Here is an 8,798-nt window from a genome sequence, read left to right as displayed (position 1 = left end):
CTACCTTGTCACTCAGAGCCTTTAAACCTACCCCTTACCCCCAGCCTTCCTTCGTCTTTCAAGGAGACCCCTGTCTATAGCCTTACCACCACACTTACAGCTGGGTTGCACTAAAATGTCCATTCTGACTATCGTGCTGAGGTCGGCATGCGGCGAGCTGGCAAGCTTTGATAGTGCATCAGCTCGGATGTTCTTGGCTCTAGGGATCTGCAATATGGAAAAATGCTCAAGCTGTTGGGTGATCCCTTGCACTTTATGCAGGTAACTTGCCATGGTGGGCTCTCTTGCTTCGAACTGTCTGGTGACTTAGTTGACCATTAGCTGGGAGTCGCTGAAGGCTTCCATGCGCCTTACTCCAACGTCAAGGGTGAGCAAAAGTATGACTATTAGGGCTTCGTATTCTGCCTCCTTGTTAGACGCCTTGAAATCAAACCTCAGGGCGTGCTCCAGGGTGGTGTCGTCTGGGTCAAGGAGGATGAACCCTGTGTGCTACCTTGCCGATTGGATGACCCATCTACAAGGAAGGGTCTAGACTGGTGTCAGCACCTGATTTTTGTTTGGTCCATCTCCTGAACCCCAATTCACCCCAGATTCCCGAACAAACACTCCTGATCTCTCCAAAGCACCTAAAAATTCAAAAATCCCAAATTTTGCCCAGAGAGCCCTTAGATCCACCATTAAACCAATCCAATACTGATCCGATGGCCTTGATCAATCCTTATCAACACCTCGACCACTAGATCCGACAACACCATCAGACCTAGGACCTTCCAAAACACCTACACATGAAATTTAAATTAAAGATTCTGATGAGAGGAGAATTTATCATATTTTTATCCCCAAATTACTCTGTCTTTTATACTGAATTAGCACCTAGTTGGACTCATATTTCTGTTCAGGGCATGAAAGAAGGCATCAAGAGCAAAGAAAGACAAATCAGATGATTTTTCACTATTTCGACATCGTTCAGTGATCTGGACCTAACTCGCGTCTCCGAACTCCGAATGGGCTGATTCAAGACCCACTGGAAAGATAAGAGAAAAAGACAACTTTCATATTTTGGGCTTTTATTGATTCGGCCTGCATTGAAGTCAAATCCGGGCCCGAATCGGGGCAATTTCGTAGGAAGGCCCACTCCGCAGTTGAAGCCCAACTCGCAGAAAAGCCTGGCTGAAGCCCAATTCGCAGAGGAGGTTTATTACGAATCCAAGAACAAGATAAGAAGAATCCTTCCAGATCTAAATTCTTAATGTAATCTTAGAGAGATAAAGGGATTGAGTTTAGTAGATAAAGAGATAAGATTAGAATTAGGATAGGACTTTCCATTCTTGTAAGATTAACTTCAAGAGGAAGTAGGAGACCACCCCCCTCCCCTTCAATCTATATAAAGGAGGGGGTGGACCAGATAAGGGCATCACTCAATCACTCACTTCCTGATTTGAATCAAGAAGCAAGGAGCAATCAGTCAAGAAGGGTTCAAGATGTTAGACAGTTTTGTATGCCCTTAGCTTCAATCAGAATGATGTACTTTATGAGTTTATTGTAAATGAATAAAGATACATATTTGATTCATGTTCCCTTGGTATGTTTCTGTGTAATACCCTTAAACTAGACACTTAATGAGACTCGTGTTAGTTTAGAATGTTAACAGCCAGTGGGTCGGTCTGGGGAGACCTATCCTGACAAGGCTGACACTGTGGTGCCACCAAGTCGGTTGGGGTGGCCTGTCTCAGCTGCCAGGGTGAGACCCTAGGCACATACAGTGTAGGATTAATTGAATCTTTGAACTGGACCAGATTTCCAGTATTGCCCTGGACCTTGGAGATTGATGGGCAAAACTGGAAAGTTACACCCGACCCCTAGACTCGATTATGATACTGCGCTAGGTGTCGGATTGGGCTATCTTTCATGTACCAATCAGTGAGATCCTTAGCGGGGGTCAAAACCTGGGTATGTTGGGACAGTCCGAGAATTCATCTGAGTGGGTGATCATAGTGACAGGATCAGCCCCTTTGTCGGACAAAGGTAATGATTGGGGGTGCACTCTCACTGATAGAAACCAAGACTGTCGGCAGCCGATTTCAACCGTTGAGATTTGTTTTGCAAAATATATTTTATATAAGATATAAAAGTATATATATTATGGTTTCTAAAATGTTTGCAAGAAGGTTTTAATTCCCGGGATCCATATGAGTGGAGAGTGCAACACTGTTCCTTGCAGCTGAGGGAGAGGTCCTCTTTTGTCGGGCAGTGTATGATCATTATGGGCTGAGAGGTTAAGTGTAAGAGCATTGAGGTTAATACCTGATGGGCTAATCTTGCATCTGCCCACAGTCCCTGGGTGTTACAAGGTGGCTTGGCCCAGGGACCACTTAGTGTAAGTGTTGGGCCCACAGAGCCCATTTGATGGGTTTTCAGGGGGTGCACTGTCTTTAACAGTGTATTTGGCCAGGCCTTGTAACAAAGGCTGGGCCGAACTCGTGTGGCTGATGTGTAGATCAATGCTTGGGTCCCACGCCATACAAGGAAACCCAACTGGGCAACAGTTAAGAGGGTTAAGTGAGCACATAAGCTTAATGGGCCTAAAGCCCATTTCAAACTAGGCTGTTTATTTAGTTAATAAAGGGGCGAATTCTGAAGTGGATCAGCTAATAGGATTGGGCTTAGACCCTATCCACTTAGAGAGTCCAAGATCTAAATAAGATTTAGATCTGGAAAGCTCCTAATTAGATTAGGAGATGGCTGATCTGATCTCCAGATAAGATAAGGATTATCCCTTATCACTTAAAGGGACTTCTAACCCAAATATGATTTGGATTAGCAACTCCTGATCTGATTAGGAGCTGATCCCTTTAAGATTATAAAAGAAGAAGGGGGCGGCAGCCTTTAGACACACACACAGATCATCAGGTTTTCTTTAGTGCTGAAATCAAGAAGAGAGAATTCTGCTCCCTGCAAATACTGTCTTGCCGCCTCCCTATTCTTGCCGCCCTGTTTGCCAGTTCGATCTCCACTTGTGGGAGAAGTCAAGATTGGATCTTGACATCAGTTCTTTGAGAAAGGATTGAAAGGAGGCTGTGCTCACGTACCATCTTGCTGATTCTTGCGAAGGACAGAGTTCTTGGAGAAGAACACTGCTGATTCTGCTCCACCTGCACTGTGCCATCTTCAGTGGGAGCAGTCTTTGGATCCTTCCTTGGGCGTGAACACCTTCGTTGGGAGATATTACTTCTCCGTATCAGGTATAATCCTTCCCACTCCTTTTTGGTTCAGATATGGTTCAGTTTATGGTTCAGAATTGATCATTGAAAATATGATTTTCTAAATGGGGAATACGATTCCCAGTTGAAGGGAGAGAAAAATTTTTGAAATTCGCCCCTTATTCCACAATCTTTGGGCGTCCATAGGATGGATCTCTCATCCGTTCACAAGAAAGGTTCAAGAATTCAAGAAACTTCAAGAAGAAGGTGGCGGCAAGAAGAGGAGATCTCAGCACCATGGGCGAATTCAAGAGTTCTTTCTTCCCCTTTGTTTGCTTTAATTCTTCCATCATGAACTGATTTGTTTCTTGATAGGGCTATGGAAAGCCTAACCATGTTAATGAATATATTTTTATCTTCTTGATTTACCCAAGATTGTGATTTCCATATAGTCTATGAATTATTGTGCTTATTGCGATTAAGAGCTTGGCCACCTCTTAATTGGTTTGGGTTATGTGAATGAATTGAGAGAGGAATTCACATAATTGACAGAATAATTCATAGTGTGAATTGAATGGTATATAGAAATATATATACATGATTCATCTGAATTTAATGGTTTTCTTGGACTTAATGCACTTCCATCTTGAGAGCTCTACTCGAGAGATCGAAGGGTTACCTGATGGGCGTAGGTTTAGTATATCTCGAGAGAGAATATTAAATAAATTTGGGAAAATCTCAGCTTATGGGAATGACAATTAGTCTTGGATAATCGGACCCATCAATATTCATTACATTGGTTAGGTGGACCAAAAGTCCTAGCGATTTCATCATTTGCATATTCGATTAGTGATCACCCTTGTTTTTATTTTCTTTGTTCCAGTTTTATTTTCAGTAGTTCTTGCTCAATCCTAAATTTCGATTGTCCAAATAATTAGGGAAAACTGTGAATCTAATACTTATTTTGTTGAGTCCCCATGGGAACGATATTATTATACTACTTGATAACTTGCTAGGGTTATATATTTATAGCTATCAAGTTTTTGGCGCCGTTGCCGGGGATTTAATCGTAAAATAATATTAGAATTTGTTAACCTTTATTAATTTGGACCTTTTATTTCTGTTATTATTTTCTTTTATTTGTTTTTATTTCTGTTATTATTTTTATTTATTTGTTCGAATTCTGCTGGTTTAGATTTACTAGTGCATGACACACACTAGACAGGAAGGATTAGCAGAATTCGATCCTGAGATTGAAAGGACCCTTTGCTTGTTGCAAAGGGCCAACAAAGGAAAAGCAAAAGAAGATGTTGTTATTTGCAAACCAGCCATAGAGATAGAAGGAGAGATGGTAGAAGGAAATCACACCCTTTTGGACTATGCTTGTCCAAACATTGATGGGGCGACATCCAGCATTTGCAAGCCTACAATCCATGCCTATAATTTTGAAATAAAGCCTGCAATAATTCAAATGATCCAAACTAGTATTCAGTTTAGTGGGTTACCAAGTGATGACCCTAATGCACACATCATTAACTTCCTTGAAATATGTGATACCTTTAAACATAATGGAGTTAGTGATGATGCTATTAGGCTAAGATTATTTCCTTTTTCATTGCGTGATAGAGCTAAAGATTGGCTCAACTCACTCCCTGTAGGAAGTATCACCACTTGGAATAATCTAACCCAGAAATTTTTGGCTAAATATTTCCCACCCTCCAAAATAGCAAAGTTAATGATATTACTACCTTTGCTCAATTTGAGAGGGAATCCTTGTATAAAGCATGGGAAAGATTCAAGGAGATGCTTAAGAAGTGTTCCCACCATGGGATACCAATTTGGTGACAAATACAAACTTTTTATAATGGTATTACCCCCTCTAATCGGTCCATTATTGATGCAGCCGCAGGTGGTACAATCATGAGGAGAACTCCAGAGGAAGCATATGACTTAGTGGAGGAGATGGCATCAAATAGTTACCATTGGAGCAATGATCAAACCAATCAAAGGGGAGTACACCACATAGATTCCTTTGCATCGCTATCTACACAAATAGCCAATCTAAATAAGAGACTGGATAATTTTAGTATTGCAGCCATTAGTACACCATCTTGCATCTCATGTGATTTATGTGGTAAAATAGGACATGCCAATTCTGATTATCAAATAAATAGTCATTTTATTTCCCATGATAATGCTAATTTTATCTCTCATGCTGGCAGGAAAAACTACAACCCATATTCAAATACATACAACCTAGGGTGGAGGAGTCATCCAAACTTTTCATGGAGCAACAATCAGCAAAAGGCACCCATGGGATTCCAACCACAGCCGTCCCCACAAGAAAAAAAGAGCAATTTGGAGGAGATGATCTCTAAGTTCATCAACACTACTGAAGCAAAATTCCAAAGCCATGAAACGTCAATTAAGAACTTAGAGGCTCAAGTGGGGCAGATCGTGAGCATATTATTAGAGAGGAAAGAAGGAAGGCTACCCAGCAACACAGAAAAGAATCCCAGAGAGCATGTGAACGCCATAGCCTTAAGAAGCGGGAAGACAATCGGCGAAACCCAAGAAGACGACAAGGAAGCTGAATCGACCAATCTGCAAAAGGAGAATGAGGGAAGTACCCCTAAACTAAATTTACATGAAATTCAACTCCCTATTCCATACCCAAGAAGAGTTTTGAAGGCCAAATTAGATAAACAATTTGAAAAATTTTTGGAAGTGTTTAAAAAGATTCACATTAACCTTCCTCTTCTTGATGTGTTATCACAGATGCCCAAGTATGCAAAATTCCTGAAAGAGGTGATGTCCAATAAAAGAAAATGGAAGGATTGCAAGATGGTAAAACTAAACGAAGAATGTTCGGCCATTCTTCAAAATAAACTACCACCAAAACTGAAGGATCCAGGGAGTTTCTCTATACCTTGCACCATAGGAAATGCTGAATTCGATAAAGCCTTATGTGATCTTGGTGCTAGTATAAGTTTAATGCCCTATTCTATTTTTAAGAGACTTGGATTACATGAACTAACATCTACCACCATTACCCTTCAATTGGCTGATCGAAGCATCAAATACCCTAGGGGAATAGTGGAAGATTTCTTAGTTAAAGTAGGGAACTTCATCATCCCTGCTGATTTCATTGTGTTGGATATGGAGGAGGATAGATCGATGCCATTAATTCTAGGGAGACCCTTTTTTGCAACCAGTAATGCTTTAATTGATGTACAAAAGGGTCAGCTTACTCTAAGGATTAATGGAGAAGAAATGATATTTAATGTTTTTCAAACCCTAAAGTATCCCAACACTAAAGAACATGAAATTTATGTAATCGACTCCATTGATGTGGTGGCAGCAGAAATTAATAAATCAAAGATAGATGACCCCCTTGCAAACTGTCTTGTTAATTCTGGTAATAACATGCAGGTAGTGGAGGACGAAGTAGAGGAGGTAATAAATTATTTAGAGACCGGCCAAGAAGAGTGCAAGCCAAGAAAAGGGAGATTTCTACCATTAGATGGACCAATCTCCTCTAAACAATTATTACCCTCCATCAAAGCACCTTCAGCTTTGGAACTCAAACCCTTACCTTTTCATTTAAAATATATGTTTTTGGGAGACAGTTCCACCTTACCTGTAATTATCTCATCTGATTTGACAGGTCTCCAAGAGGAAAAGCTTGTGAGGGTACTCAAGCAACACATATCGGCCATAGGATGGAGCATTGCAGACATAAAAGGAATTAGCCCGTTGGTATGCACACACAAAATTCTGATGGAGGAAGGCTGTAGTCGCAAGGCACAACCACAAAGGAGGCTGAATCCAAAAATGCAACAGGTGGTAAAGGCAGAAATTCTGAAATGGCTCGAAGCAGGTATTATTTATCCAATTTCAGATTCATCATGGGTAAGCCCTGTTCAAGTCATACCAAAGAAAGGTGGGATGACTGTAATTATGAATGAAAATAATGAATCAACTCCCACAAGAACAATAACTGGCTGGAGGGTGTGCATAGACTATCGAAAATTAAATGAGGCCACTAGGAAAGATCACTTTCCACTGCCATTTATTGATCAGATGATAGAGAGACTTGTAGGGCACGAATATTATTGCTTCCTGGACGGCTACTCTAGGTACCTTCAAGTACCCATTGCACTGGTAGATCAGGAAAAAACCACTTTTACTTGCCCTTATGGGACCTTTTCCTTTAGGAGAATGCCATTTGGACTGTGCAATATGCACCTGCCACTTTCCAACGGTGTATGATGTCATTATTTGGTGATTTCATCAATAACTTCATGGAAGTCTTCATGGACGATTTCTCTATTTATGGATCATCATTCGAAAAATGCTTGCTTAATTTGGAAAAGGTACTCCAAAGGTGTGAGGAATCTAACATTGTTTTAAATTGGAAAAAATGCCATTTCATGGTTAGAGAAGGAATCGTTCTAGGGCATAAGGTATCCTCCCGGGGCATCGAGGTTGATAAAGCTAAAATAGAACTGATTGAAAAATTACCTCCACCACAGTCAGTAAAAGATGTTAGGGGCTTTCTCGGGCATGCCGGTTTTTATAGGCAGTTCATCAAAGATTTCTCAAAAATCGCCAGGCCCCTAACAAATCTGCTAGTTAAGGATGTGCCTTTTGAAATTTCATTGCAATAAATTAACCGAATCAAGTCTTTTCTATATCTTCCCGATCTGGGCCCATTTTGGCCAATTTGAACCTACCTATCAACTTAGAATTTTCGAAAATCCCACCCTATGAAATTTCAGCTAATAATACCCTCGTTTATCCTTTTATATAAAAAGATTCCATTTCGGCTAATCTCATTAGCCCGCACATGCATGAACCCACTCCGCGTCAAACCCATCTCAACCCACTTTTTTCGCCCAAAAATCCCCACCATTGAACCAGATGACCCAGTTCAACACATTTTCTAAAAATTACAAAAATATCCCTCAGAACCCCAAACTTACTAAATTGCCACTAGCCCTATTATAAATACAAACCTAACTCTCTTATTTGATATAATGAAATTTTTACCGTCTTCTCCCTTTGAGCGATAGAGCAACGACGACCCAATAGCGTGAACAACATTCTCCGACCCCCATCTCTGGTCTTCCTCGCCCTCTCTTCTTCTTCTTCTTCTTTTTCTTTGTTCTCCTTCTTATTCTCTCTTTCATCCTCTATAACTTTCTAAGTCATACTTCCTCTCCTTCTTCTTCCCATCCTTCTTTTTTCTTACCTTTCTTCCTTCGTTTCCCTTCCTCTGTTTGGATCGGTCAAGATCAATGCCGCCGCTTCAACTTCAAGCAACAGTGGTGGAGCTCCTCTTGTTGGGAATGTTGGACAGTTTTGTATGCCCTTAGCTTCAATCAGAATGATGTACTTTATGAGTTTATTGTAAATGAGTAAAAGTGCATATTTGATTTATGTTCCCTTGGTATGTTTCTGTGTAATACCCTTAAACTGGACACTTAATGAGACTCGTGCTAGTTTAGAATGTTCATAGCCAGTGGGTCGGTCTGGGGAGACCTATCCTGATAAGGCCTGACACTGTTGTGCCACCAAGTCGGTTGTGGTGGCCTG

General features: G+C 40.8%; 1 non-coding gene and 1 pseudogene across 1 annotated transcript; one reads left to right on the top strand and one right to left on the bottom strand.

Annotated features, from left to right (window-relative positions):
* Positions 1-4,925: 4,925 nt before the first annotated feature.
* LOC148789924 (small nucleolar RNA R71) lies at positions 4,926-5,032 on the bottom strand. The gene has a single exon (XR_016079960.1). It is a non-coding gene; the product is annotated as a small nucleolar RNA R71 (small nucleolar RNA).
* Positions 5,033-5,513: 481 nt separating this feature from the next.
* Positions 5,514-7,870, top strand: LOC148789923 (uncharacterized; annotated as a pseudogene).
* The last annotated feature ends 928 nt before the right edge of the window (positions 7,871-8,798 follow it).

Source organism: Nelumbo nucifera, chromosome 8 (genome assembly GCF_055504915.1).
Source record: "Nelumbo nucifera cultivar China Antique chromosome 8, China Antique-T2T, whole genome shotgun sequence".
Taxonomy (NCBI): domain Eukaryota; kingdom Viridiplantae; phylum Streptophyta; class Magnoliopsida; order Proteales; family Nelumbonaceae; genus Nelumbo; species Nelumbo nucifera.
This window is presented reverse-complemented; position numbering and strand designations above follow the sequence as displayed.